This window comes from Ooceraea biroi, chromosome 5 (genome assembly GCF_003672135.1).
Source record: "Ooceraea biroi isolate clonal line C1 chromosome 5, Obir_v5.4, whole genome shotgun sequence".
In the NCBI taxonomy this organism is placed as follows: domain Eukaryota; kingdom Metazoa; phylum Arthropoda; class Insecta; order Hymenoptera; family Formicidae; genus Ooceraea; species Ooceraea biroi.
Window position 1 is genome coordinate 11,881,786 of NC_039510.1, and position 14,543 is coordinate 11,896,328.

At 39.7% G+C, this 14,543-nt stretch overlaps 1 protein-coding gene across 7 annotated transcripts in view; it reads right to left on the reverse strand.

The window, feature by feature from the left end:
- LOC105281076 overlaps positions 1 to 14,543 on the reverse strand; it is a 183,647-nt gene that overhangs the window by 102,366 nt on the left and 66,738 nt on the right. The gene's annotated exons all lie outside the window — the stretch shown is intronic.

A 14,543-nucleotide genomic window follows, 5' to 3' on the forward strand; every position in this document is an offset into this window, starting at 1 on the left:
CGTACGAGGTCTTGCTGCAAAGGACTATATGAAATATTACACGCTTGTTATAATTTATCACTTACAATCAGTAAGATGTGTTTGTGATGAACGAGTGTTCTCCAATTATATTGCGAACTACGTACGCATGGCAATAATTTTAATAAATTGTATATGTAATTGTATGTAATATTTTGTTTTGTTGGAGGACTCTTTAGTACAATAACAGTATGGCAATACGAGAATATCGTGATAACAAGCTGACAGTTTATCAAGCGGGATTTTTAGAATACGGGTTGCTTTCATTAATAGTATGTTACAATTCCGGCAACCGAGCACAAACGTAGCGGCGCGAATAATAAATGTAATACATAATGGTATCTGCGTAATTTGTACCCCACAGCAGCGGTAACGATTGTAATTTACAGTTACGAGACTACAATCCTATTATAAATTGCGTTATGTATAATTCTCTCTATGCTTCTCTTCGCTTCGTTAGAAGTGTAAGATAATATAGAACATCTAAGAATACTTAGGTTGAAAAATAAAGTACTAATTTGCATTGTTATTTCTCTCTTATTTTAATAAAAATAATATTAGAATGAATCAGAATTATCACATTACATGATTTTTGTAGATTAAAGAAACCAAATTATGCCAAGAAATTCGAGACTTTATACACAATAAAGATAATTATTCACATACCATGTTTGAAAAAGCCCAATTTTCCGCTCCTATCATATTCTCTAATTATCTGCATTATCTCAGCAATAATGCCAGTATTGTCTTACGTCAAAAAATTAAGCAAGAAAAAGGACAATTAAAAGTGCGTTCTGATCTATTAATGCAAAATAAAGCCAATCGCTTATTAAAGCCGACTTGTTCACGATAATTGCGACACGCATCATTGCGACAAACATAATCGAAAACTACCTGATGTTTACCGCTGACCGAAAATTTAGCATTCCCGTTGGCAGATTTTCCGTTTGGAGCAACTTATAGCAATGCAACGGATAAATATTTGCCGCGAGTTGCACGGCAGCAAAACGGATAAAAGCTCGACCCCACGAATATAGGAAGGAAGTACTCCGTCGGAGCGTATAAGTCGAGCGGTGGCGTGTTTACGGTGTGTACATACGAACTTAACGAACCGTCGGAAATCCTTGGTGTACCGTCGGAGAAAAGCCGAAAGTTGCCCATCATTCGGGCAACTTACCCCTCGAGGACTCATCGTTACCGTCGCCACCGACGCCGACAGCCGGTCGTAACTTTGCGGGACTGTCGGCGGTTTAGTTCGCGAGCGTGTACGGGGTGTGCGCTTTATTGCCGTCATAAATGTCCTTTAATCTGCATCAATGTGTCCCCGCGATTTCGCGCGACATGTTCCGGTCCACGAAGCGCGGTCTTGATAACGAAAAAAAAGAAAAAAGAAGTATTTGAGATGAGACAAGAATGCCTCGACGATCTCCTTTTTCTCATTTTTTCATCTTGTTTTTCAGCCTGGTGGTTCTTGGTTTTTTTGTTTCTCATATGGGTGCTTTGTGAGAACAAAAGGGGTGCAAACGTTTTTTCGATTAAATGGTCAATATATAGAAAGCCATTGCATTTGATATTACCTCTACTCGTGCTACAAAAGCAATTTAAGCATAAGAATTTTGAATTCTCGTTAATGAACGATACCGGATCCGTGTGTGCAGCAGTAGTCTCTGTTTTCGTTTCTCGGGAGAGAAATGCAGCGATGATTGGTCTCCGTGGTTTTCTCATATTTCAAACACAACGACACGAGCTCGTCGCATCACAACCCATGATAAAACATCTCGCACGAGAAATTAACTAACTTTCTATCCCCGCGGTCGCGTCAGCTACCACCCCATTCGATGGTACCTAGAGATTCTCCGGGTGCCTCTACCATGGATGACCCTTCGCATACGGGGGTTTATATTATGTAAGCAGCGTAGTTGTAGCGTAACTTCAGCCAGCTCATGCATATCTCAGCGAGAAGTGGGTGCCACTCCAACTCTGCCTACGCTTTTCCCCGGTTGAATCCTTTTCGACGCTTCCTGAATCCTCTAGAACCACCCTTGCCCCTTTTAGGGGACGATGCTTCTCCACGCTAAATATGTCGCGCGCGCGAAACAGTTTTTAGACTTGCAGCAAAAATTGTATCCACGTGTGATGCAAGACGTAACAGGAGTAGCACATTTTGGCTTTTACTTAATTTCACGCTTAACGTTATTTGTACCTGATCACACACGTAATTATTTCTCATGTATTATTTTTTGAAAAAAAGTTTTAATAACATCATATCATCACATGCCATTATTCATTTGAAATTAAAGTACAAATATGTGCATTTTGAATGTGTTTATATAATTATATAATTCTGAGAGTTCATTGATTTGCCAATCTTCAAATAATCTCACCTAAATAATAACGTGAAATTTGATATAAATGTTAATAATAATCTGATACCACAAATTCAATTATGCTTCCACTGTGTTAGTTATCCTTCAAATTGATATTTATTAGGGCGAGACGCTTATTTTAAATACGTTATTTCGCATGCGAATACGGCTACCAATGAATTTTAATTTGCGTGATTGAAGGTCCGAGGGGATCCTATAAAGTAACTTGCACCCTCAGCGGAGAGAGAGAATCTGGGTCAGATTTTTACAATTTAAATGGTTTCTTTCACATTCAAAGCATAGGGATTATCGAGTTGATCGACCCTTTGAACTTTCACCAATATCTGAAATTTTTCGCTACACTACGCTTCCTGCATAATACAGTCATCGCATACGCATACAGCGTGCATCATATTTCATATTTCAAAAAATCCTTATCTTAATGCATTTTAATACATTTAATAATTTGACAATATTGTATCTAGATTTTTTAAGTCCTATTCATATTGTATTTTCAACTTAGAATCGTCTTGAAAATCAAATTTTAAAGCATAAAATCACGGTAATCTCTATAAAATTTTTAACTAAAATTATTTATCCATGCGGCAAATCGGTAAGAAGAATCGACGGCTATTTCTCTTATCATCTTACACATTCGCTGAATAAAATAAAACTTTCTTGTATGCTTTTTTTATCGGAATCCTTCGCTCCCTCCCTCCCTCTCTCTCTCTCTCTCTCTCTCTCTCTCTCTCTCTCGCTCTCTTTCTATCTCGTCGATGTATTGCAACTTCTAAAATCAGTAAAGTACGTGCGAAAGTCAAGCGACTTCGGCGAAACGTATCGTGCACGGAAGCGAGGGTGCATTCCTGACACGCGCGCACATATTCACACAAATTCATGGATGCAGCAGCCGACACAATGCGACAGCGGGATTGGCTAGTTATGAACATTTTTTGCGAACGCAAGCACAGCGAATCCGGCTATGGACCCCGCAGCTTCAGCAGTATTGCAGGTCTCGCTCTTCGAAATGCGCGTCCTTCGTTCCTCCCTTCAACCCTCTGCGCTTCTCCGCTACCAACGGCGCCATCATCCCAACCCCAACCAGCTATGCACCGTCGCCCCTTCGCCCTTCTTACTTTTTTTTAGCCTCGTCTCCGCACTTTTCCATTCAAGAGACGTGATTGCAGCCTGCATATTTTATGAGACCAGCCTCCGACCGTGTACCCATCCATCCATCCAACCAACCAACCAACCAACCAACCAGCCCAGCCAGCACAGCCAGCCAGCCATCCATTCATGATGGATCCGTCTGTCCGTCGACGGCTATATCCCTAACCTTGCACTTTTCGCGATAGTGTCAAGACTTATCCCTAGACTACCTTCTCTTGTCGCGTCACCCTCACGCATGAGCCTTTAACATCCACCCTCGTTCGTTTCCCCATGATGATATGATAACAATGTCTACGTATAATTCGCTTTCGTACTTCCTCGCAAATACGGCCAATTATTTCCATTTTTTGAGATTATCCGATTTTAAAAATAATTTGTATAAAATTAATTATTTCAAAAATATTATCAAAGCATGTTTCTAGCGTTAAATTAATACTGATTTTATTAATGGGAATTGTTATTTAATATTCTAGACAATGTATAATGTATAAAGACAATGTATAAAGCGTTTCTGTTAGTCTCAAAATATTTTAGATATTTCAATTAATTATAATCATGTCGTTATTTTAACATTCATCATTGTAATGTTCGTGCATGCATGAAAATGTACAATGGATAGTGTAATCCGTCGCGGAGACATCAAGAACACGTTCTCGCGGGTCCTCGACGATGTCGTGTCTTCTTTTCGGTCGTTAGTCACATTTATGGCAGGAAAGAACTGACCGAGAAGGTACAAGAAAAGGGTTGAAGAAAACGGTGGAAGAGAGTCGCAAACTCGAGACACGTACTGAAGTTTTGATGAAGCTGCAAGAGTGCTCTTGCTACCACGAGTGCACAAGAAAAATTGCTCCGTTCTGCGTGCGTTGCGTATTTCTTGAAAATTCCAACGTCTTTCGTACACGCAGTAAGAGTTGAAGTTGGATTGAGAAAGTCTGCACATTTTTCTTTCTCTCAATATTCGCTTAATCAAGAAACTCGACAAATATCATTGATTGTGTCACTACATAAACATTAAATCTACTTAAAAACAAAAGTGTTACTTTTATTGTTGTTTCCTTTTCGCAATTCCTGAACTCATCGATGAATTTTCAATAGAATAAGTCTTCAATAGAGAAATATTTTTTGTATAATATCAGACGTGAATTTCCAACAAATGTTTTCTATCTTTTCAATTCCTTAAATGTGCACCGAGCAAGGTACAATATAGAGAATTTTATATAAATTATAAAGTTTTACTTAATACCGAGCAATTTTGAAAAATAAATGACGCGCACATATTGTGCCAAATGGGAATGAATAATGATTTATTTATTAATTAATTAATCACATTTATTAATCAAAAAGTAATTCGTTAATCAATTTACGACTTTCTCAAAGATCGATACATGTATAATATAATATGTATGTTATTTCTCAATAACAGATTTGTATAATATCGATAACGATGCGCCTTTCGGACTGACGCAGAAAAATCTCTCGGTAGCGCAATCTTGGCACCTCACAGATTAATCAGAATCGCAGTCGAGTCGTGTAAGAATTATTCGCGGAATTCTGGCCCGCCGTTGCATCGCACCCTAAGGACCGATTCACGCTTGCACGACGCGTTCGAACTGTTTCGCCAAGGGAAATCACGGGGGGAGAGTCGCACGAGGGTGAGAGCACATTTATAGAATGCGACCGATGCGGATTGGCACGACTCTGCTTTCATCCCGGTGAAATTGCAGACGAATGACCGGGTACCGCGCGTATCAATCTATACCGCGGAAGTGAGAATTGAAATTCAATCGAACGTGCTCATTAGAACTTGTCTGCGTTATCGATCTCGCAAATGTTTCATATTTATCATTTTATTTACGTTGTCATTTAATATTGCAGTTGTGCCCCGCATAATACGAGAAACATAACTACGTTCTGCCGGATGCACTTGCGTTACATCGTAACGTATTTCGGATGAGAGTCAGCCACGGCAACCATCGCCATAATAAAATGCTTTAATCCATAGCGATTAAGCAAACGACCTCTCTAATGCCCTAAGAACTTCTGTTCGCTTTAATCAAAGTTTAAATTGTCTTGTTAAAATATTAAAACTCGCTTCATTAACGACTTGCTCTTGTTCTGTCTTTCATTTCATTTTTATTCTGAAAGCAGAGCTAACCAACATTGGTCAAGTGACACAAAATCAATAAAAAGATATTGATTTCTTAAAATTGGAATATTTCCTTAAATAATAAGATTTAGCTCAGCTTGCATTCATTATTTTTCGTGACACTTTAACCGCATATATATCGTGCGAGGCTTTTTTGTACAAAACACGCGACTCTGCGAGAATTTGTTTGCTCAGCGACGCACTCACCCTTCTCCGGTATTTTCTCGCGTTTCCTTCCTTTCTCCGGCATTCGCCGTAATTTCCGGCTAACCGAATTCGCGTATTTATTTATGCAGCTTAACGGCCCGTAAGTACCGGCGTCTAACTTTTGCGAATAAAGGGGAAATCCTTGCGATAGAGGAGAAATGTTGGAAAGAGAGACAGAGAATTGCGATCGCCGATAGGCTGGCACAGAAAAAACGAATGGAAGGGAATACGAAAAGAGTAAAGCTCAGAAAAGGTAGATCAATTACAAACTATAAAATAAAAAAGAAAATTGCGGGAAGAAGGAAATATGTCAAATCAAAAACATGAAAAAGAAAAAATAAGAAGAAATATGTGCATTAGCGTTCAACACACATAAACTATCAGAAAGAAATGAAGTCAAAGTTGCATACACAGACTCATCATAAAAAAGCTCTTCCAAACACTTGTCACTATTCACCTGAGTGCGAAATTAGCACGAATAAGAAGATACAAATAGATATAATTATTATACATAACATAGATTTGTAAAACTACATTTACTCCCTCTTAATAGCGTTACGTAAGACTAAAAAGTGGATGGAAGGCACGGAGGCTTTTAAGGGATGAATGGGCAATATTTTTAACACGCCAGCTCATCGCGCGCGCGTACAGCATTCATCCTAAGTTCAAAAGAAGACTCTTATGCATATAGAGCTGAGAAGCACAGAACGACAAAGGCGCGCGTGACGATCGGTTGGAATAAAGGAAGGTGAAAATCGTCATGCGGGCAAATCATGGGGGGACTCGTGAGCATATGAAGTGTAAAGGGTGTGCTACAGACACAACGCAAAGCTGCAGAAAGTATCGAAACAGGGATAACGAAACAAAGAGGAAATACAAGAGCTGACAAGGCACGAGATCGTCGAAAGAGAAAGGATGATTCGCGATATGAATCAGAGAAAAGCGAGGGAAAAGAAAGAAAAAGAGAAAGAGAAGAGAGGGAGAGCATCTGATGAAATAGAGGAGCGAGGGGAGAGCTTGGTGTGCAGGAGAACGCAAGCATGAAGCAACGCGCATAGAGCAGTTGGATAACGAGGGAGGAAGATCGCGAAGACGTGATAAAGAGGACAGCAGGATAAAGGGTGGCAGGATACATCGGGCGCTAGAAGGTAGATATGCACGGAATATGGTAGCCAGCTAGCGCTGGAGAACCGAAACGAGAGAGAGAAAGAGAGAGATAGAAGAGAAGAGAAAGGGGCGCGTGTTCTCCATACGCAGACGCGAAATTAACGTAGTGCTTCGTCTCCCATGGGAGTAATGAGCAGGGGCATGAATGAGCAGGAAGAACGGTACCAAGGCACACTGGAATACTGGAGAACGTTAATAGTGTTGCTCCATGTTGCTCGCTACACCGTTCCACCGCTTCGATTAGCCCAACTCCGTACCTATACACAAGGTTGATATTCCCCGGCTGCACGACTATCATGCATGCCATCGAACAAGCGAATGGCTCGGCAAATGGGAAACTTTTGTATTCGCTGAATCAAGTTTCAGCATTCCTAATTTTGATACGCGCGAATGTTGAATGTTTAAACAGAAACGCACCTGCCAAACTCACATTTCTCATGTTTAATCCTCTTTCGTACTTAACACCTTGCGTCCTATAATTTTCTATAGTCATTCATGTGAAATTCATATGGAAAAACGATTATAACGTCGACAAACGAAATATAATTTTAAATAAATATTCTTTTCAAGCTTGGAAAGTCATATTTTTAATACAATGAGGTAATAATACGTAAATAAAAAACGTGATTCTATTGCTCAGATGCATAACGCTAGCAAATTACATTGTTGTTGTCTGTGATCGCTATGTGGCCGATACTGCCATAATAAAAGATTTGAACGAAATTGCAAATTTTACGAGTACAAGAATCTTCGAGTAGACAATTGCCGAGTTAGCTAATCGTAGTAACATCATCTGATGTCGATTATTAATATGAATACGTTTTCCATAAATAGTTCAACGATCATCAATGATCAGTGCCCATTTCTAGAGAACTTCCACCTGTGCTATTAATATGCAGGTAATACCTCATGTACTTGGCTACGTTTCGCTTCAGACGATGAAATGCTGCAAACTACGATGTCCGTTATGCGATGTATTCCACGCGGAATATACACCGATGTATGCGTGCAGCAAGATGCAGCAAGATGCCCGTACACGGCGCGACGCCGCGTCGCACCGCGTCGCGTGAGCGTATATTCCGCTCGGTCAAACGCATATATACGTACGTTACATGAGCGTGTAATTGCTCGATATGTTTAACCTTTGGTTCGCCGAGTATACCGATTTGCTCGGTTTTCGTTTGCCTCGCGCCGGGTTACTTTCATCGCGGCTAATTACTCGCATGTAATTAATCGAAATAGAGGGGGGGGAATATAAATTATGTAGTAATTAAATCGGAACATTTTCAGAGCTGACGCAACGGTGAAACGTGTGCACTACGTTCTAAAAGCGTCATATTTTTACCGAGTTTATTTGCAAATCTCGTTACGCATGCTCTCTATGTGTCGTGTACATGTAATATAAAATATCCTGGGTCGAGCTTTCTGTGAAGAAAGAAAAATTGTTCAATCTACCAGATCACGTCTACTATTCAAACATGATAGAAGTTTTATTTAACTTTCTGCCTTCAGAAAGGATTCACTACAATCACGATCAAAGAATACGAACTATATTCAATTAAGTATGGAACGTTCAGCGCGTATGTATTCGTGGTTTTTAATTACACGCAGCGCGATTATCAGGAAAATTCATCAAAGAGTTGGTCGCTGGTCAGAGATCCGGAAATGCGGCGCGCGTAATTTACGGCGCGCAAAGTTGCGAGCGTGCAAACACGCACGATGCGTTCGTTAACGCAAGTACTCTCGCGAGTGCACGCGATCGGCTTTGCGCCGTGAGAAGGACGGAGAAACAAATGCGCGTAATCATCGCGAGGGACGAAGCCGAAAAACGTTTGCGCAAGGCAACGCAACGGGAACGCAATGTTTCCATTACGAACGCTCGGACGCGTCGGCGGAAATGCAAATGATTGCGATCGTACATGAGAATGCAAATACAAACGGATGGCACTGACGAGGGAGGGAAGATCGAGGACGATCGCCGCCACCCCTGCGCGGCCGGGGCAACGCTCGCTGGTGGCCGGGATGGGTGGATTGTGACCCAGTGACCGCTGGTTGACGGGATACGGGAGAACGTGCGAAAAAGGCGATAACGACGTTTCTCCCTTTTCGGAGGGATGCGAGCGAATGTGCGCGACCCGTTTCGCTTGTGCGTTTTAATCCGTTTTACAGTTAAAAATTCCGGTTCCAAGTCGCGCTTCGAAGCTACCAGCGCGCTTCGCTGTTTGCCTCCAATTTTATTTCCAGAGAAAATATACAGTGTGCACTGTATTGGATTGTTACATCTACAAGTTAACACAGACGATCGAATAACATTCCGTAACGCTGTATTTGCTTTCGGTTGATGAAGCCGAGAGAAATTTAGATAATTAGTCATAATAGTTAGATAATTAGACATAATAGATAATCGTGCACTAGGATGCATTTCTTCCTATATTTAATTTTTCTGAAATGAAGCAGAGCAAATTAGAGCAAGTGAAATAAAGCGAGTAATATATATGTTAAATAAGTTCTCAAAAAGTTGCTTCATAAATTTACATTTATCAATTCAAAAAGGTATTAATCACACTATGCATTTAATATAAATTATTACGTGATCCAAAAACGATTCATATGAAAATACAAAGAACTGGCAATAAAGCGAATAATCGAAATAATTAACGCGGCAAATCTCATATCAGAAGCGATCGATGAAGCCTGAGAGGTATTCATCTCTGAATAACCAACTACAGATGCAGATACGTTCGTGCAATGCGCGGTCCATGCAAAAATTATTGCATTTCATTAATTTTATGGTAATTTATTCAAATGGATTGCATATACGTATTGATTGATAACATCGAGGTATTAATCAGTCGCAACGGGAACACGTTCATTTATCCGCACTTGTGAAATCGGACTTAATCTGTGTACAGCTAAGCAAATTTACAATAATGCAATGATGCAAAATGCCAATGATAAAACAATCAAAGTAACTAACTGATTCTTTACGACATTAAGTGTTATTATTATTATTTATTTATAAGTTGAAGATAATTTTGCAGTGCGGGAAATGTTTGGAGGAAAGATTTACCATTTTTAGCGCGTAATTGATTACTTCTAGTGAAAATAAGGCAACAGTGAATACCGCGAATTTACTTGCGGCTCCATCGGCCGTAAATAAACCAGGGGCGGTTTCGAGAATTTAATAACCGCCGCGGAAAGTCCCTTTCCTACCCTCTTCGCCAATTTCGAATGCAATATTAAACGTTCCCCGCAAGTCGCCTCGTAATTGTATACGTACGGGGCAGAGCCCATTATAAATATGTATCCGTGCGCGTGCAAGATTGATTCCGTTTTTTTGCAAATTTCACCTGACCGAACTCGCTGAAATTAAAGAGCGAAATATGACAATTCTCTACCGGAAATAATAATAATAAAATATAATAAGATTATATCCTCTGCAGAAAAGAAAAGAATTATTATTATTACTGATTTTATTTAATTGTAATTGTCTAATAGTTCTCATTGTAGCAATTTATAGGGGTTGATATATTTTCTTGGAAAAATTTCATTCTGAGAAACTTGATATTTTTTAAAGATGCAGTTGAGTTTATTTTGAGAAGTAAAATTCGCTCCTTGAATTACGCCCTGACAAGGGATGCTTGTTAGCATCATCAATTCATCAGAGTAATCCATCGTGATCGTATCTGATCAAACACGGGTGTACATTGTAAAGGTACAAAACGACTTGAGACGACTTTTCAGAAAAAGTTGGAGAACGAGTAGAAGTCAGAAAAAAGCCGATCTCGCCATCCACCATTTATTACGATTACCTGCTGTTATCGGCAGGATGAGCACTGACACTCCGTGTAACCATATCAACCGCACCCCAAACGTCATTTCAACGGAGAAAGGCAAGGGTAGATTTCATCTTATATCTTATGTTATATACGCGCGCGCCCAATACACGCGCACTACACTCTTATGTCAGATACATGTTTCATAGCGTGCTTCTCGCCTCCTCGGATAATAAAAGAAATGAGCAACCGGCGAGAAAGGAAACGCCATAGCGAGAGAAGCAACGCGCCAAGTTGATGAGAAATTCGATAAGTTTACTCTACGGAAAACAAATATAAAACCACTTAACGTAAATTGTACAATTTTTTTTCAGCATTTAAACACATTTTAATCGATTAATTTACTTGTAATACTATCACTTTTCAAATACTTTCGTGTATGAAAATACAAAGGAAGAAGGAAAATCAAATCATTAAATATCAATAATTGATTAATAAGTTTTGAAATGAAATCAATTTTTTTATATTATACATCTTGCGATCGGTGAGTGCTATTAGCTAGTTGTTTAATGTGCCAACATTATAAAACGTTATGTTAAACGTACTATTTGTGACAACCATAAAGAAACATCAACAATATCACTGTTGCATTAATATTAAACGTAATTTTCAGCAAAGTTTGGCTGTCTGCGCTCTCGTAAAGAGCTAATTAGAAGCACTACATGCACACACAAATGCAAAAAAGTAGTCTGATAGAAATAAAAATTTCTCTTTGATCCACGAGACCGACCTAACTCGATGATCCTTATTACATCAGCGGAACCGCTGCTCCAACCGCGCGCGAAGCCGGGCGCGGTTTGATAATTCCGAGTTTCATCGTGCGCGCATACAAAAAGTCCGCCGATTGAACAAAGGGTTGAGGTCTTTTCTCATCAGCGAGTTCGTTGAACCGCACGAACCGTCGTCGCGTCGCGTCGTAGAATCGTCGGGCCGCATAAGGAAGCAAGGAGAGCGAATGGCCGAGAAAATTGAAAGTCTGCGGGGGATGAAGATATTCGGCGGACGAATCCGGAGATCGTCGTTATTAACGGACGCGAACGTTTCCAACAGCCGTTAGAATATCGAGGCTGTTTCATCACGAGATGAAGCGACCGACTATCGCTGGCTGATTGGTCCGCTCGGTGTAAAACAAGAAAAAGGAAAGGAAAATAGAAAAAAAGAAAATCCTCAACTAACCATCGAAGTCGTAAATTACCGCCGGCGATTCCTTGATTCGATTGGGAACGTGGAATATCCCGGAGCCTTCCTTGAACGTGACCAGAGGACTGCTTCGAATGTTCAGCGAAAGAGAGTGAGAGAGATAGAATGAGAAATCGAAATGGAGGAAGAGAGAGAGATAGATCTGCGCTCTCGCGATCGTAGAAAGTAATGATCGCAGCTTGGCCGTTTATCGAATTAGTCGCAAAGAGCTGGAAAGTGCTGTCGGTCTTTTCGCTTTCTTGAAAAAATAAATTCTCGTTAGCTCATTTAGTGGCTTTTACGGTATCTTACGTATACACGCGCCGAAATGGTTAATTAGTGGGTAATTTATAATTTCGGGAGTCTTCGTGAATTATAAAGGGCATTAATATGTTAAGATGTTGCTTTGCGGAACGGTTGTATGCAAATAGAATGTTGCATGTTGCATTTACATATATTAGCGTTGCACACTTGTAAACTTCAGTCTCAACGTACTTCATAAATCTTAAAACAATTTGGATATAATCAAAAGAAAAGACACGTCAAAAATCATGGACATAAATATAATTGTTCAAACTAAATTCTGATTCCAACAGACAAGCGTCATTAAACATTAGTAAGAAAAGTTAAGTGCGACTGCATCTTTTTGAAGAAACTCTTAGTAAGCCAATCTTTAAAAGAAGAAGCATCTTCTTTCTTCTCAGGCACTCAAAATTTCATGAGCGAAACGTAAAATAACGTAAAACGCTGACTGATTTAATAAAATACAGGGTTATCGATTATCCCTTCTGTTTTTGCCTACCAACGCAAACTTCCAGCATCGTATTCAATCTAATGGTTTCATCTATAAAATACAGAAAGAGAAGTAGCTTTTCATCAAGCTTAATTCGTATATTGGCTTAATGCCAATTACGATATCAAAAACGACAATTAATCACTTTATCAGCAGTTTATCAACAGATTTTATTTTTAAACTTTATTTTAAAATAAAAATTCGATAATTGATTTTGCAATAACTTATTTCAAGTGACAAGTAAAAGCAGATAAAATCAATTTCTATTTCTAATATTTTTTGTGATATCCGTTTTATATCCACAGAAGCTTTTAACAAAATTATAATCTCATTTAAATCATCATTACAGTATTCCTTGCGATCCAATTGTGACTTGTCCTATCATCGCAATTTAATAGCGATCGGAAACAAATTATTATCATGGAATTTTCTGAATGACATCACGCGATTAAATAATATCGTTGGCTGCGACACGAGGAACTTTTCTAGATCCAGTTTAGCACTTCGAAAATGATAGTCTTAAACAGATTCCCAATAGGAAATAAATTCTCCCGCAACTCTCGCGTTGGTCTCGTATCCCACAGAGTCTCGTAATTCCATATTCTGGACAGCACCAGCAATTCCGCTCGTAACAATCCGCGCGTGCTATCGATTAGCTGACAAGGAAAATTTTGTCGTTGCGTGCAGATAACGAAAGACATGTCCAACTACTGTTTCATCAAGATGTGCGGTCATGTCATTCTCTTTTCTCTTTCTTTTTATATCTCACGTTATGCAATTAAATACAAAAATTATAATTATAATTATAATATTAAGTTATTAATTATCACTTAAACCGCGCGTTTGGTGCGTAGTTGAATACATCAATTAAAATTAGACTGCGCGTGTGCATTTAATTATTGATCACGAACATGAGTATCGTACCGCCACGAAATGTGATATAAATATGTAATCAGGTAAATGGATTTGCGCGATCGAACAGTGTGAGCAAATTTCATCATAATTTTTCCAGAGTTCCCGATTCGCGAGTCCCGCGTCCTGGAAACAGCGAGTAAAACAGCCCCTGCGCGTTTTGGGAGTACGCCAGCAGCTTCTTTCAGTTATCGAGGCTTTGTTCGTGCGCACGTACGCGGTGCAGATCTCGGGAGGGTTGACAAAATAAGATAAAAATCCCAGCGGGCCGAAATCCCCGGATCTTCCTCTTTTTTTGAAGCTATCTCTTCGCCGGCAGCGTTATGCAACGTCGGGCGCGGTGCATCATTTCCGCGCGGCGAAAACAGGTTAACGACTTCTAATAATCCGTAAACCATCCGCGGTTTCCGCCGCAGCCGAGTGTTCGCTCAAGGCTGTCATCGGAAAACGCTACTTCGCATGTAGCGATACCGTTTGAATATGTAACGCAAACGGAATAAATAAATATTTGCGAAAAAGTTTAAAGTGTATCGCGATGCAGGTGCAATTAGCTTTCTCTCTTTCTCTCTCTCTTTCTTTCTATTTTACTCTCTCTTACTTTTTGTCGTTCTCCTTCAAAATCGCAGACTTTGATTTGCATCCTGAAGACTTGCGCGAATCGTCGTTTATGCATTGTTACTTTTATGCTTAATTAATACGGGAGAGTTCTGACAGTACCGCGAAACGGAATAATTATCGCCGAGTTCGCT